At 40.6% G+C, this 16,986-nt stretch overlaps 1 protein-coding gene across 4 annotated transcripts in view; it reads left to right on the top strand.

Moving 5' to 3' along the window:
* The window catches only part of RGS6 (regulator of G protein signaling 6), a 247,350-nt gene that overhangs the window by 120,683 nt on the left and 109,681 nt on the right, over positions 1-16,986 (top strand). The gene's annotated exons all lie outside the window — the stretch shown is intronic.

The raw sequence follows: 16,986 nt of genomic DNA, 5'->3' as shown, positions 1-16,986 counted from the left end.
AGCCAGGTTGCAGTGTCATGAGTAACATACCACAAATTGCTACAACATCCAGATTCTTCTCTAAGCCTGTATAGCACTGCAAAATCCTGACTAAAGCATTAGCTTTAGGTTTTCATTAGTAATAGCTAAATATTTATTCTTAGGTGAATTGTACTGGCAAGACAGAGTTTGTGCTTCCTAATGCTTCCTGTATCTTTTTGTAATATGCCTGGTAGACAGGCACAAACACTAAGAGAAGAGTTAACAGATGCTGTGGGTTCTGGAGAAATGCATTTATTGTTAAGTCCTTCTTTACTGTAATTACAGCTAGGATGACAGTCTCCAGGAAGGTATTAAACTGGGTCAACAGCTAAAAAGGCTTGAGAAGAGACCTTGATGACAGCCAAATGGTACATATACAGGAAATAAATGGCAGCATGGTGCTGGGTGCAATAGGCTTCTAAATGTTGTAAGGGTGCCATTAACATGTAAGTAATAATACATTAGAGAAAATAGGGTTATCATGAGATGATGAATAATTCTCAGATGCCTTAACAGGCATTAGGCTCAGAAGACTGCTTCTAATCCTATGGGATTGATTAGTTTGTAGTAGCTGTATTCCCTGGTATCATCTTGTACAGTACATATTATAAAATGTCTTAGTTGAAAAAGCTCTGCAGTTGAGTGCTGTTGTCACTAAAAGACTGCTGGTACAAGCTTTTCAGACATTTGCTTGTCCTCCAATCATCCCTGCTAGGATCTTAGAGAGCCAAGCTGAATCTTGATCTATGGTTAAAAAGTAAACAAAAATCCTGTGCCAGGTATTCACATTCTTGTGTGGGGCGGAGCAAGGCTGTTGCTTCAGATTCATATTGCACAGTAACTGTGGGACCGAGTTACTGAAATATGTTGAAGTTTTTGACTGGAGTTAAAATAGATTGACAAGTAATCTATTTTAAAGGTGAAGAGTCACCTGCCTTGGGGCTGCCTTTCAGAGAAAGAAGATAAGATTTTTGTGAGAAGTAGAAATTTGGAGGAGCCAAGGCAGATAGGGTGCCACCAGATAAGTCACTGGGACTGAGCACTGTTTGCTTGTCAGAGATCAAAAAATTTAAGTGCTCTGCATTTACAGGCAGCTTGCCTCCCATGTGACACGTGGAGCAAAGGAAGTCTCAGCAGCTCTGTTAATGTGTTTGAGTGTTTCTCTGGACTGATGGTTTAGTACCTGGGCCCACACCACACCTCCAGCACTTACTGACCTTTACCTTGTTGAGAGCCTGGCCTCTCACCTTCGTTGTTCCCAGGCTGTCTGCAGCCTTGCCTGAAGCCATGGGGTGGTGGGATCCCAGGGCAGCCTTTACCTTCTTTGCCTGTTCCTGCCACACTCCAACCATACTCTTTTCATTTGATTCCTTCCCAGTGAGATCTTTTTCTTCTGTTTACTGCTGATGTGTGTTTGGGGCTCATTAATAAATGTGAATTTTCCATATCAGTAGAAAAGGTCTGTAAATGATCTTGGATAATAATATAGATCAGGGAGGAGCATGCTGTGCAGAACAGCTTGGGCCTCTGCTGCACTTGTCCCTGCACTTCCCCCCATGGTTTATTTTTATTTAGGTTCATCAGTTAAAGGACGATAATAATGTATATCCTCATACCCTTCTGATGCCTCCTGCAGCATCTGAAACTGCAGGTTTTGCAAATGCTGCAGTCATCGTGAATGACTTGGAGAGGCGAGGGTTATTTACACTGTTGGAATAAGCCCAGTGACACAGATCCTGTTCCATGGAAGTTGCATTTGATTTTATTCATGGAAATGTGACTAAGGGCTCCAAGTCAGACACAGTGTATGCAGCCTATGTGGAAGGTTTCCTTCATAGCCCTGGCAGTGCATCTTAATCCTGATTTTTAAAAATTTCCTGTGCAATTTCAGTCTTGGACTTGCTCCCTATCCTGGCCATTACCAGGCATGTAAACAGGCATACATGTACATGGCATTGTACCTTCCTTGTGCCACACTTGTATTCCAGCCCAGGCTTCCAAATTGATCTGCCAAGATAATTTGGATCTGATCTGCAGCACAGCTTTTTGCTGCTCATGAACCACTGCTGATGTTCAAGTCTGCAGTACTGTGGCAGAGGGCACAGTGTAGATTAATGTGGAGAGGAAAAGGGTTTTATTAGCATAAATTAGCTTAAATGTACACTTATTTCTTAAAGTCATAATAAAATTTTAATCAGGAATGACATGACACTACTCTTGGGGTAAGAGGTGGCCAGAAAAAATGCAATGCTGAAATTTATGCTGATAACAAAATGAAGCAGGGTGGCCCTCCTTAAACTGTGTGCTCATGTTTGATCTGTTATTTATGATCACTGACTGTAGCACAGAAAATTGAGAAGAGTAACGTTGATCATTTAGAGTGATCAACAATCAGTGATCAAAAAAGTGCCAAGGACAGAGAAAGTGCTGCTGAATAATAAGTAAATTTGGTGTGATTTTTGTTTTTTGCTCTGAAACCTTGAGAAATCACTGCTATGTACGTATGCATGGTTCAGTTCTTGTAACTGAAGGACAGAAGAAATCCTGGTAGAACCAGCTGGCTTTCACCTGCATTGTGAAAGGAAGCACGAGCTGGCTTTGGGCTTTCCAGGTCTTGTTTGAGGGACACTGGGTAAAATTCTAGCAGAGAGCAAGAACTTGATTTTCATTTGGTTTGCTCTGGTGTACTGAATATTGCCAGTAGCAATAGATTCAGTAAATATGTTTCTTAGGTCACTGTGGCCACAGGAGGTTGAGTGGTTTTTAAATTGTCTGTATTTTCATGCAAGTGTGTATAGAGCTTCAAAGGTACTTCTTTCACTCTACAATTTTCCATTAAGTTTTTAAATAGTTAAAATATATGCTATTGTCAAATGAACCACAGTTTGACAGCCACCTCTGTTTTAGTGTACTCTTCAATAATTTGAGGTATCTTTTAAAATAAGCATGCTGTTTTCAGACGCTGCTTTGAATGAGGAAGTGACTGTTATCTAGGTGTTGAATAAAAAAAGTATTGAGGATAGTATAATGCCTATGTAACTACTTCCTTTGCTCTCAGTGTTAAAATGAACACCTCAAGTAAAAAAAATGAAAACTCTAAACTGTTTAGAGTGGGAAGAAGCTGGCAGGTATGAGTAGTGACAATGAAAATAACAACAAAAACAAAATACAGAACAGAATACAGCACTTTTTTTCATCATCTGAGCTGTCAGGGAAGAGATGTGACCAGCAGTCTTGCTCTAGTCAGATAAGAAGCTGCTTCTCAGAACACTGTCATAGACTCTGCTGCCAGATCTTTGCCAAAGGCAGTTCATACATTCCCCACAAAATGCACAGCTAAAGAAAATGAGCAATCCTCTGAAATGGGTGTTCCATGGCAAAGACTTGATTTTTTCTAAAACAGGCTTTTTTTGATGAAGTGAACGTATTACTCAATTAAAGACTTGTACTTGAGAAAATTGCTGAAGTTGTGTAGCTCAAAGTTCAGATGGCTGGAGGCTCTAAAGGAGGCTGAGACACTGAGAACAACAAGGCATTTGGGTTTTTCCAATCACTGCGCAGAATAGATGTGCCCTCTGTGACACAAGAAGATCCCAGAGATGTGCCATGGTTTGGTTTTTGTGAGTCTGCTCTCAGCTTTCTCTGGAGGGAGAAGATAAGTGAAGGGTCCCACAGTGCAGACACACTTGCTCTACTTCAATCTACCTAGTCTTCTGAGGCTTTCAAGTTACTAAATTTGTGGGTTGTGCCACTTGGGAACCAAAGTTACCTGACTACTGTGCCTCACTGCTTAGATGCTGGTGTTTCCAGAGTCACTTGCACACCATGAGGGATGCTGACAGCCACATCTGCCACACTCTGACTGCAGAGGGATCACAGCTGGAAAAGAGGAGAGGTAGGGGTTTTAGCAGGTGAACAGCTATCTATCTCTAAAACACCACTGCCATGCTAGAGGTCATGTGGAGGGATAGAATGTAAGAAAATAAAGATGGTGCAGAAGGTAGTCTCACACCTGAGGAGTTGCAGCTGTACTAATCACCAAAGATTAGGAACAGGCCTGCCCTTAACAGGCCACAGCTGTGTCCAATGGGAAGACGAGTGCTACAAAAGAGTGGGTTAGCTGGGTGAGGAGGGAGTTGGACTTTGTGGGTTGTGCTGTGAAAAGAGTTGGAGTTTGTTGTCTGTACTGGGAAGAAGAAGGAGTCAGTGCTGTGAGGGGATGCCTGTGAGAAATCACTGAGGAGGTATGGAACTTTTGCAATAAGACGACAACAAGGTCGGATCTAGAGAAGGCGGAAAAGGTGAGCAAACAAAAATTCTGTCTGCAAGTGTCCACTGCACATCTCACACCCTCCCTGTGCCATAGCCTGAGCTTGAAGGGAACCTTGCTAGAGTGGCTTTGGGTGACATTACTCTGGGTGTTACTCTCTGCACAAGAGACTGGAAAGAGCTTGTGGTCTCAGCCTTAGCTGCACCTCTTCAGAGCCCAGTGTAATAGATTAAAGCTATTCTGAAGTGGTGTTTGCACAAAGACGTAAGAATACAATCTGCAGTCTGATCTGCTTCTGCAGACTTTTCTGGGGGGAATTTGCAAATCCTGTACACACAGCTGAGGGCAGTGATATTCTAAACTGCTGCAGCAACCCCATGCTATCTGCAAGTGTTCCTCTTTGCTCAGGGAAAAGATCATGAGCTTGGAAGCACTGAGCAGCTGCTCAGCATGGTGGGATGGAGACAGGGCAAGGCAATGCAACAGCTTTGCCTTTGCCACCCAATGCTATGGCCAGGGCAGCCTGCCTCTTTCAGCTGGGACAGTCTTTGCAAGAGAAATGCCATTTCTTCATTTTTTGGAAGAGCCTGTCCAAGGAGCTGTGGAGGGCAGAGCTGCACAGAGGCTTGGCCAGGCACCCTGCAAGAAGCTGCTGCAGTGATAGCATGGCCCCTTGGAGGGCTCCAGGTTTCCTCACGGTCGCTGTCTCCAGAGTGCTCTTGTGAAAGGCTGATTGCCTGAGCAGCTGCACCTCATGCCCTCTTAAGTAACAGCATGTGCAAAAGGTATTTAGTTTTATTAGCTAAGATAGTTGCTGCTAATTAAAGATTGTAAAAAGCTTTCAAATTATGTGCAAATTGAATTTTCCATTTAAAGCCAGTAATGGAGGTGTGTTGCTAATTAAAGATACTTAGCCTGGCTGTGCAAGAGTCTTTTATGTGCCTTGTCTGTGCAAGAAGCTGCATCCATTTTCATTAGCTGTCCCACATGCATGGATGGTGAGTCAAACTTGATTCATCTGCATTAATGCATGCAGCAGGTTCAAACAGGACTGAGGAGGCACAGCCTGTCCCCAGGGACCCAGTGTGCTTGTGGTAAGAACTGGGGTCCACCTTGTCCTTATCCAGAAACGAATGCTTTTCTTTTGAAGAGGCTGGAAATGCTCACTGGCAAAAAGCTACCAGTCTCAGGGAGCTGCTGGAATGCTGGTGGCCTTTCCCCCTCCTTGAGGCTGGCTGAGGCAAGGAAAGGGCAGGGATAGTGAAAGGCTTCAGGGCTTGCTCCAGCTTTTACCTGTTTGAGTGATATTTGGGCATTCAATTTTAATTGTTTTGGGGAAGCACCTTTAAAATCCAAGAGAAGATGAGCAAGTGATTCTCCTGTTCATGTCTGATTGCTGTCTGTGACTTGAAGCAAACAATAGGTTTAATTCCCTGGTTTATGTCTGAGTCAGGGGGGCTCTCCATCTTCCTGGGGTTTGCTCTTCTGTAACTCTTCACCCAGCTGTGAAGGTCACTGAACTGTTGCCAGACAGGTAAGGAATAGGTTTGTAAGGCAGCTTTTCTCTTCCAAAATATAGTCTGATGTTCCCTGCTCATTCCGTTCATTAGAGCAAAAATCAAAGGTTCATGTCAGTTGCAATTAGAAATGTCCCAGGACTAAGTTTTGGCCTCCCAGAGCTAATAGTAATAGCAGTTAGTGTTATATTAGTAGCTTGCTTATGCCTTGGTGATGATAAGACTTAATTCATAAATGCAATTTTGTCTAATACAGGCATTAAAAGTTTGTAAGAAACAGCATCCTCTAGCATGCACAGTCACAAGTTATTTTAAAAATTGTGCAGACAGATAAAGCTGGCAAGACAGAACATACTTTTCCTAAATTTCTGTTTTAAAAGAGAAAAACATCTAAGCCATATGTTTCTACAATTCCTTGAGAACCTCATTGAGAAAAATTAAAACTTGTAGAAGGGCTGCTACTGGTTTAAGAGACTTGATTGACACAAGACAGTGTAAGAAAATGGAGCATGAGATTGATCCCTCAGCAGCATGCTTTGAGAGACAGCGTCTCAAGTCCAGCTGCTGCTTGCACAGCCCCATGGATTGGCTGGGGAGGGCAAAGCAGGCCATGGGGGGGAGCTGGCAGAGGAGCTGTGGCTCTATCCCCACTTGACCTCAGCTGCTGAGGCTGGTTGGTTGAATAAACTGCAGGAACGAGAGAGATTTCTCATTTTGCTTTCCACAGGAGGAAATTATGATAAAGAATTAGCAGATAAAGCAACAGCAACAAGAATAGGAATACAAGTACAGGAGGCCAGGTGCAGGCTTTGAAATATATTATCCCAAATTTGTGATGCAAGGTCTCTTCCAGCATCCCACTGCTCACCTCTGCCTATATCTACACCCACTGATGAGGTGTCTCACCTCAAAGAAGGTGAGAGAGGGATATTTTACGCTAGTTTAGTTTTCAGTTCCCAGAAGTCTCAATCTAAAAAGACAGACTTTTTTGATATTTCCATTTAGGACATATAGCAGCAAACCCCTGTTCATGCATACATCACTAAAAAAATTGTTTTGAGCTCAGCAACTGGGGCATGCCAGAAGTTGCCTTTGGCATCATTCAGATGAAGCAGATGCACCAGCATTTTTACACGTAGCATTTTTGAATGACTGAAACATCATTAGTTTTAAATAATACAAGAGATCTGAGGAAGGCTGTAGTAAAGAAAAACTCAACAGCAATTGAGAATAATACTACTTGTGGATAATTCATTTCTGTACTTCCTTGTGCAGAGCATACAGCAATTGTTGTTGCTCAAAGACTTTTATCAGCCAAAGCATAGCTGTTGGCAGTGGCAACCAGTCTATTTCAGTGGATTGGCATGAATGTATTCCTCCCTCCTACTCATCACAGAGCCTTCAAACTGATCTTTTCAGCTAGGTAATACTCAGCATACTGTAAATATCTACTCTATACTTTGTCAGTATTTTCTCAATAAATTGATGCAGAAGTGACCTGAAATTTTCTATATACCTAAGACTGACATATGTAGGAACAGTGCTGTGAGGAGTGAACAAACTGTGCGCACAACTTCAGTGGTATGAGTTATTACACTTTCATAGAAATGCTCATAAACCCTAATGAAATGCAAACTTATCAATGAAAATGATCAGAAAATACTTGGAGCTGTGAATGCAAAAATATATGGAAAAACTGAGATTGTTATCATCAAGAGGAATTATTTAATAATAAAGGAATAACAAATTAAAATATGTGATGGTATTTTATGGAGAAAAACTTCATGGCCCAATGCCTGTTGAAACTCCCATAAACATGAAAACCCTCTCAGAATTAGAACCACTGAAAGATACTATATGGTAACTGAGCAGTTTAATTTCTAATAACAGGGAGGAGCTGTTGGAGATGTCACAAATTTAGTGTCTCTTGTTCTTAAATCTGCCACATGAAAAGGTGGTGTGAAAAGTGATGGTGAATGTGGGGCACATACCTGTGTTTGTGCTGTGTGAATGGGTATTTCAGCAGATACTGAGTAAAACTGCAAATATGGATTCCTGCAGTGTTTGAAGGCTCTGGTACAGTTCCCTTAATGATAAGCCAACATTAACTTAGAGGCACTCAGTGGCACTTACCTATTAAGGTAATAGTTCCTTTTTCATTTGTGATTAAGTATGAAGCATGTATTGTTCATATTGTAACTTTTGCTATTTTCTGAAGTTGAGGGAAAGCTTCCTGTGAATTTCTCAACAGGTAACCAAATGCATTTTAAATAATGAATTCTGGGCTGTTTGTCTTTCTGTTCAAGAATTTGCCCTCCTCTGCACCCCAAAGTTTAATAAGCAGCTGTCATCCAACTCTGTGCACTACAACCAAGTAGAGCTTTTCCTGTGTCCTGATTCACAGCCAGATGTGTTGGAACCTTGACAAGGGCAGCAAGCTCTGAAGCAGAGCAAGAGAACAAACATCCCTGAGCTGGGGTGGAGGCATGTAACTGGTGCTGGTCTTAAACTGGGTGCACTGTAGACTGCTGAGAAAGGAAAGGTGTCTTAGGTAGTCTGGTAAAAACCAGAGTAACAGAAACACAGCTTCTCTCAGGTTTGCTTCTCCAAGAGGGCTGCAAGTTTTACCAGGAGTTGTTCCCATATAACTGGGTTGTATATAAGGTCTCTCTTGTGTGTGTGTGTGTTGTCTGAGGGCAAATACGTGTTCAGTGCTCACTCCAGGAATTCCTGTAGCCCTGGTACTGACATGAGGGATGAACTCTCTCTAATACGTAACCACTTGTTTTTGTAGAACTGTAACTGTAGAATTTTGTAGAATTGTAATTGTATCTGATATCTCCCGTCCCCACCAAATGTGGGTGTGACAGTGGGTTCAAAAGCTGGACAAACAGGGAGTTTCAGAGGAAGCACCAAATATAGAGAGCAAGACTGAATAAGCAGCATTTTTTGGAGCCCTCTCCCTCCTGAGCATGTTTGGTACTTCCCAGAGAGCTCTCCAAGCTTGGGATTAGTGAGTGACAAATTGTTGTACTTCCAGAGGAACAGGTGTGTGGTGGGGAGCAGGATGACAAAGGAGATGCGGACACTGAGGCACTTGAAGGTAGATATGCAGCAAGGTGGGAAGTAACCTCCTGTGAAGTCCCGAGAACCAGCAAAGAGGAGCTGCATGTTCTGAAGAAAGAGAATCCAAATTCCTCTCTTACTACATCTGGAAAGCAAAGGCAAAATGCTTGTGACAGTCACTTGTTGCTAATAACAGGGTAGTGGGAAGGACAGAAATCTAAACAAAATGGGAAACAGCTAATACCTGGAAGATGAGCATTAAGCCCTCAGGGTGACCTGAAATTCAGAAGCAGTGATTGAGTGACACAAATTTTTGCATCCAGGTATATTGAAGTTGATATCATATTGAAAAGGCTGTTACTGACTACATGGATTCAAGATAGCTGCAGAAGTGACCAGACAAATGATATGTGGAATTTGGTGGCAAATATTTTGTCTGAATAAGGACTATGAGCAGAGAATAAAGATCTATGATTATTTTGTTTATTTTGCAGTATTAGTTACCTGACAACCTGTCAGTAGCCTATATGTCAGATGCCTAATTCTGATAAGAGTGTTAAATGTGAGAAAGCAGTCAGACCTCTCTGATTATGAACTTGATTCCTGAATGTGAATGGAGGCAATTGGTGTTGAATTTCTGGTAGAAACCAACCCATCTCAGCAAGCATTTTGGAGAGCTGCTCAGGTCTGGGATGCAGTCTAGCATAAGCCCCTTCCAGCAGCTCATTTATGTACTGGAAGACACCAGTAAATACCTGCTGGCCATGCTCACATTAACAGCCTTGGACACTCAAGAACGCCAGCTTGGAAATCACCAGGCAGCGTGCAGCCCTTCGCCTTCCATCTGGCAGCTCAGCCATGAATTATGGACGGCCTCCCGCCCTGCTCCCGCAGAGCTCCTGTGCACCGCTGAGCCGGAGCAGCTGCACGGGCCAGCGTGGAGCCGGAGCTGCTGATCTCCGGGCTGTCGGGGCTTGTTTCTTTTCATGCACACTTCCTAGCACTAATAGGGGCCACTTGATATTGGTACAAAACTGAAGAGGGCTTGCAGAGAATCTTTCTTTTTTTTTAAACTTCTTTATCCAGTTATTCAGCCATTACTAATTTTCTTATGAATGTCTTACTGGTGGGTGAGAAACACAGGGCTGTGTCTTGCTGAGCTGACTCCAGGTATAAGGACTCTGTTGCCTCACCACCCTGGTTAAATAACAGATTTATGAAGTCTTGTGTTTCCTGCCTTTGTGCTTCAGACAGCTAGTGCTGTGAGACATCTTAGGTGGAGGATAAGTGTCTAATTCCTGTTGATTTTTTATTAGTGTTGCTTTTGTTTTTTTTTTTTTTTTTTTTTTTAATGAAGTTGTTGGCATTAAGTACCAAATCCTGCTCACTCACTTTGACTTATGGTAAAGTAAGTAGTGAAAAAAATCTGTCAACAGTATTTATTTCAGAGGATTTCTTTACTTTCCTAGTTAGTCTCCTTTATGTGGAACATAAAACATCACTTCTGAAAGAATCCTCTGTATTAAAAATTGTGAAGAGAAGTAGTCCACGGTATACCCTTTGCATTTAGTTTTTCTTGTGAAAACATGAATAGACCCAGCATTCCGCTGTGGTTGAATAAAGAAATTTCAATTGACTCATGCTCATTCATATTTGGAATTTGATTATTTTACAGTCTATGTGTGCATACATGCATATATTTCCCATCAGCCAAGCATGAGAATTATGTGCATCTGTCCTTAGAGTATTTTACTTCAAATAAGTCTTCTTGGCTTTTTGCAAGTTGCAGGGTTCATGTATTAATAGAAGGATCCACATTTCATCTTTCCATCTTCATAAAAACGTGACACTATGTCAGAGCAAGAAACTGCTTGTAGTAGAAATAAAGTGGCAAGAGAGGAGAGTAACTGAATTGCTCTGAAGTGTTACTGAAACTTACTGAAAAGCTCATTACTCAATCTACCTGAAAAATATAGTAACTTTTTGGCTTCAGGAGCTGGTCAAAATGAAAAATGTTCATCAAACAAAGGTTGTAGCTTAAACATCTTCATCTGCTCTCTGTTAGCAGGTTAGGAACAAAGTGCCCCAGAAGTCTATAATCAAGATGCTTAAATGAGAATCATCTCTTTATAGTGTTCAGCTAATTAAAGGGACTGACACTAAAAAAAAAAAAAAAAAAGTTTTGCTTATTTATTTGTGCCCATCTCCTCTGCTAATAGACAAGGACTGATAGCATCATAAGGTTCATGAATCCAGAAGAAGAGTGTACAGCAGGACTGAGCTCAGAGCCCAGCCATGGTTTTTTCTGCTGCCTGATGTTGGACACAGGCAGCCCTAGTCAATTCTCTTTCCATGTGACTGATGGTGGAGTGGCTGCACCTTTGGTGCTGCAGGAGTGTTGTTTCCACCTACCATTTCCTGTCACAGCACCATCTTCTACCTCAGAGCTGCACTCCAGGAGGGAGCAGTTATCCACTGCAGCATGGGTGTGGGCCACCACATTTGGCTTTCAGTTTGAAAGCACTCGTGGTTAGTGTGCTCCTCTCCTTCCCCAGGAACGGTTTCAGATAGAAGGCTCCTGAGCTGTTTATCTAGCTTTCATGTGTGGAAAAATGAAGGAAAGTGAAATGTGGCACCATATTTCAATGCAAGCAGCATTTAGCCCTTAAGTGCTGTTCCTCAAGTCCTTGGACAACTGCACAAATGAAGGGGGGAGGTAGTGGGTCCTTAGGGGCAGGATCTGGCAGTTGGGTGGAAGATAAATCAGGTTGCATAAGGGGTACAACAGGTTGCTAAGGAGGGAGGAACATAAAGGAAAAAATATTCTGGAGTAAGTTTCTTGATTTCTTTTGTTGTTGGTCTTTTTCCTTGTTATGCGAGTTGGGAAAAAAAAAGATACAGAAACCCAACCCACTGCTGCAGAACTACATAGTTTTAGTTGAGGGTAGAATTTATGGTTAAAAATGTGTAATTTTTTTTGTAGTGAGGAAGCACTAAGTAAATTTCTTTGTGCAAGTTTCGTTCTTATGAATAATTATAGTAATTTTCTGTTCTTTTTTTGGTCAACCTGTAGCTGTATTGCTACAAAAAGTTAGTGCACTGAAACATGAATTGCTGGAAAGCATGCTAGATATCTTTTAATCCTGTTTCTGAGCTACTTTTGTTGTTTTGTAGTTGAACAGAGTAAAAACTTGGGAGATAATACCTTAGAAAAAGGAAATTATAGAATAGGTAGACTTTGAATCTGCCTCAATAGTGAATAAATCAACACTTCAGTGACCTTAACAGGTAGGAAGAATATTTTTATAGCAAAGTGAAACCCCCTTATATGCTTTTGCTAATGATTTACCATGAAACACTAGTGTCAGAGTTGGCACTAACAAGATTTAACAGCATAGGGGTACAAATCAGGCATGCTGACATGTAACTCCTCTGTATCTAAAAGTCAAAGTGATATTTCTGAGGATCCTAAGTGTTTTTGTAAAAGCTGGAATGGGAAAACAATTTAAGCACCATAAAACAATGATCCCTGCTTATTTAGAAAACCATTAAATCTATTTCCCATCTGTGTGTAAAATTACTTTCATTCCATCCTGGAATGGGGAAGGTAAATAATTTTAATGTGATCTGTGATTTATATTGTAATTCTAGGTGCTCAAAATTCATGTTTATGTGTTGTTCTTAGTATGTTACTCTGTTTCAGTGTTTGAATCCATGAGAACTACAACCAAATACCACAACTGTCTCTCAGCTGCCATTCCACAATTTAAAAAAAAATCAAGTCTTGTAATATAGTTATGTATTTAACAATTCCATATTTTGACATCAAGCATTAACATTAAAAATGTAGCGAAAAAGATATTCTGGCTAACACTCTTGTGCAGCTGAGATGTATAGATATTTAATATTTTTTTCTTTAGTCAAGCAATATTCTGCAAGCAAAGTATACTAGTACAGAAGCCACTGGTTGGGGAAGTAAGGTAAAGTCCAAACTGTGTTGTAGAACCAGTTCTTCCTGCAAAATAAAATTTAGCATGTTTATGGTGTTATTACCTGTGCTAGATGTTTTCCCTCCACACCATGAAAAGAGATCTAATTGAACACAAAATCCATGAGAAAACTTACATGTGTCATGCAAAAGATTTACTCTTTATGTTCTGGAGTGAATGCTTTCTTTGTTTGAAAGGAAGGAAATCCACCCATGGGTAGATACAGACATCATATGACAGTGATATAAAAAAGGGTAAGAGCAGCTGTTTCATGTTCTGGAGGCAGCTCACTCTCCCTCATTTGCTGTGTTCATGTGTTGGAACAGCCACCAAGCTGTAGCCACAGGATGCAGTGTCTGCTCTTTTTATTCTGTCCTGTCCTTTCCCAGTGAATAAAACAGCAAGTTGGCATTACAGGGCCAGAGATGGCCTTTTGTGTTGTCTGCTGGCAGGAGAGGAGGGCCAGAGTGCCTTGTGCTCTTGCTGGGCAATTCTGTGTCGTGAGCTGTGTCTTCAGTTGTCTCTTACACAGTGCCCTGGAGAGAAGATTGTATAATGAAGTACCAAAAAGTAAGCAATACCTTTCTTTGTAGAGTTTCTGACTTCCAGTCCACATGTAGGTCTTCCCCATCCTCCCCTCAAATTAGGAAAAATACTGGTTAGGTGTAAAGAGGTAAAAGTCTTTAAAGTCAGTGTCTCTGGCAGGGTTCATTTTTAGCCATTTCTGCTCAAGAAAAGTGCACAAGTGTTCTGTAGGGCTGGAACACCTATGATTCTCTTCAGAAAATGTTTACAAGTATTGTAAAATTGGGGTTAAAACAGCAGAACCTCATTTGTGCATTAGCTGCATTAAATGCCAGAGTTGAATCAAACAGCAGTTTGAGGTTTAGATTAGAAAAAAACAGATGTGGCATCATTTTTATTAACTGCCACATGTTTACTGCAATGTGTTCTTTGATTTATTATTAGCAGGAATTTGGAAGGAAAACTTTAGGAGTGGGGAGGAGAAATTTGTATCTCTTTTTTTATTAAGAAGGAAAATTATTCTTTTTCTAAGGTGTTACAAATTTTTTTGTCCTTAGCAATATCATTACTAAAAAGTTCAGAGCTAACAGCAAGGGAACCACTGAATAAATCATAAAATTGGTGTTGAAGTAAATAACTTCATCCATGGTGAGGACTGTAATTGTTGTGGCAGAGCTCATAACTACTGTTTGATTTGCAACATTTTCTTTGCCAAAGGGAAAGGACCAGTCAGTCTTGGCATAATAAATGATAGTTTCAGTGCATGAAAATGTCAACAAGTCCTGTACTGGTGATCATGTTATGAGAATCATGTGCACTTTTAATGTATGCATTCTACTGAGCAATCTGTGAGGTTTGGGTTTTTCATTCCAGCAATAGCTGCTATCAAAGTCAAGGACCAAAGCACTTGAGTGGCTCAGTTAAAGAACCTCTCTGAGTCCTATGTTATGCAAACTTTCCCATCAGCATAATTTAGCATATTTGAATAAATGAATTGCCAAATGAAGATAACCTTTGTCAGACAATATGCAATCTGTTTTGATTACTGCTCCGATTTTAAATTTTATCTAATATTTTTCATTTTAGTAGTGCTCACTAACACATCAGAGAGTAGAGTACTTGAAAAACATTTATTTGATGATTGCTAACTGCCCAAATGTTATCACCTCGCTAGGAGAATTGCATCCATACTTTGCAGTGTTTAGCCATGGTGTGGGTGGACAGCAGTGGGACTGCTTTTTGTTTGGAACTCCTTCCAGGGCTAGTACAGAAAGTCACATAGTGCTAAAATCTTCAATATTGTCTCTTTGTGGGCTAAACCAAGGTGTTTCCTTGGTGTTTCCAACACTTTGTGGTCATAAAACAATTTTTTTTAATAGATGTATTTAAAAGGTATTAAAAAACAATGTGAAGAAAATAGATGGATTTAGATGTATCACAAGTAATTAAGTCTACATTCTTTCACTCGCTGACAAATCTTCTCAAAGCTTCTACTTTCCCTCTGTTCTGAAATTAAAAAAAAAAATATATCATCTTTTGTTTTGGTATCTTTTCATCCTGAGTAGAAACTTGGGTTTTACTTGGGTTTTACTTGGTCTTTGCCTATTTTTCCTGAGTATTTTCTTTTATTTATTTTTATGTGTAAAAACAATATTAGAAATCACAAGGTGACATTATCACAAGGAGAGGAAGAGAAACCAAATACAACCTTTTGATTCTTGTGAATCGGATTTCTTGTCTTTCCTGTAGTTTATGAACTTCTCTGCTTTATATTGTCCACAGCATTTGGGGGCAGGAGGGATGAAGCTTATCTTTATTGTGGAAGGGCACTTTGCAGTGCAAAGAATTAAATGATGCATGAAATGACCTGTCACACTGAATTATGTGTCACAGTATTACATGCACAGAGGAATGTTTGAGAAAAAAGGTAGAAAAATATGCCTGAAGCCCCACTTTGTTGTTGTTTTGAAGGAAAATGTTTGGTTTTGTGAGCAAGTGTATATATTTCTGCCTAATTTATTTTAGGTAAGCCACAGAAACCTGTCAAAGTAGAAAGAAGAGATATGCTGGATAGTTTCCCTCATCGATTCATTAGGAAAGTTAATGGTAGAGATTTGGTACCAGTGCTACAGCTTCCCTGCAAGGAGCAACAAACCCCAACTTTTATGTCTCATACCAGAAATAATTGACAAACTACTTCCTGCATGGCTCCAAGTATCTTCACTACTGTGGGAGAAGTTAGGAACATCCTTATGATGCTTTGCAAAAAGAACATAAAATGGTAGTACATTGCATTTTTTATTAAATAATAATATTCTCAAGTTTGTCCTACTTAGTTTCATCTTGTTTTGCCTGCAGTTGATAGTGGTTTGATGAAGCTCAGATTGAATCAAGAAGTCCACAGTGTAAGAGTCTTGTCTTATGATTCGTATGTTCTCCTTTTCACTGCAAATACCTTTCTGTCTTTTCCTTCAGCTGTGGGGTCTAAATCAAAGTGCAAATTTAGACCATACCATTTAAAGTAGAAAATAGTCACTTTAAATTGGACTGGGTTTTTTGTTTTCTTCCCCTGTATGCAGAATAAGGTCAGGAATGCAGCAGATAATTTTTCCCTCCTTCAACTGCAGAGTTTGCTCCCTGTTAAAGATTTGTTAGTGGCATAGAAAATTTATTTTGCTTTTAAAAAGTGTGACCCAGAGAACAACACAGCCTTCCCTGAGTGTTTGAGGTGATGCAATGCTCATCATTATTCAGATATTTAAAGAAAACAGTAACAATGCCAAAACCCTGATTGAGCATCTACCAACTGCATCTTAACTTCTTGTCTGCTTAATATTTATGGATCTGTATTTCATTTCAATAAATAATATATTTAATTAAATACTTCAGAGCAGTTAGGTAACAGTTGCTGCATTTTGTAGCAAAGGGAGAAAACACTCATGAGGAGCAACTTGTCTTTTCACCTTTACTCAGGGTTGTTTGAAGTAATTTTTGCCAGACCCAGGGATGGCCTTTTGCACCCTGTTGCATTGAAAGGCTCACTGTCACGTGCCAGGGATGCTGGAAGAAGGTGGCTGCATAGTTCTTTCCTCCCCTGCCTTGCATTGAAGCAGTCAGGATGGGAGGTGGGCAACTCTGTGATTCCAGCTCCTGAGTAGGATGATGGGACTTGAGAATATTGTCCAATTCCCAGCTTTGGAAAGTGTGGATGTGAGTTCACCTGGGGTTGTGGATCTGGTTTGAAGTGATCTGGGTGCAGTCCTAACCAGCTCTTCACTTTATCAGGATTTGGGGGGCTGCAAGTTCCTGAGTGGTAACAGATTAGTGACCCACCATTGACTGGCATTCTTCTGTCTGGAAGTGCCCTGTATTTCATGCTCCAGAGGAAAGTGATCTTCCTCTTTGAGGTCTGTGTTTATGAATCTTCGGTTCAGCATCACATCGGGAGAGAGGTGTTGTTTTCTCATGCCAGGTCAGGCACAGATCACAGTGTAATACTAAGAAAGCTTCTTATGTGCTGCTTCTAAAGTGGCTTCAATAAGTGTCCTTGAATCATGTTACAAATTGGATACTCAACCCAATGGTGCTGGAAGATTTA

Source organism: Ammospiza nelsoni, chromosome 6 (assembly GCF_027579445.1).
Source record: "Ammospiza nelsoni isolate bAmmNel1 chromosome 6, bAmmNel1.pri, whole genome shotgun sequence".
NCBI classification, from domain to species: domain Eukaryota; kingdom Metazoa; phylum Chordata; class Aves; order Passeriformes; family Passerellidae; genus Ammospiza; species Ammospiza nelsoni.
The sequence above is the reverse complement of the archived record's forward strand: the minus strand, read 5'-3'. Positions and strand labels throughout refer to the sequence as shown.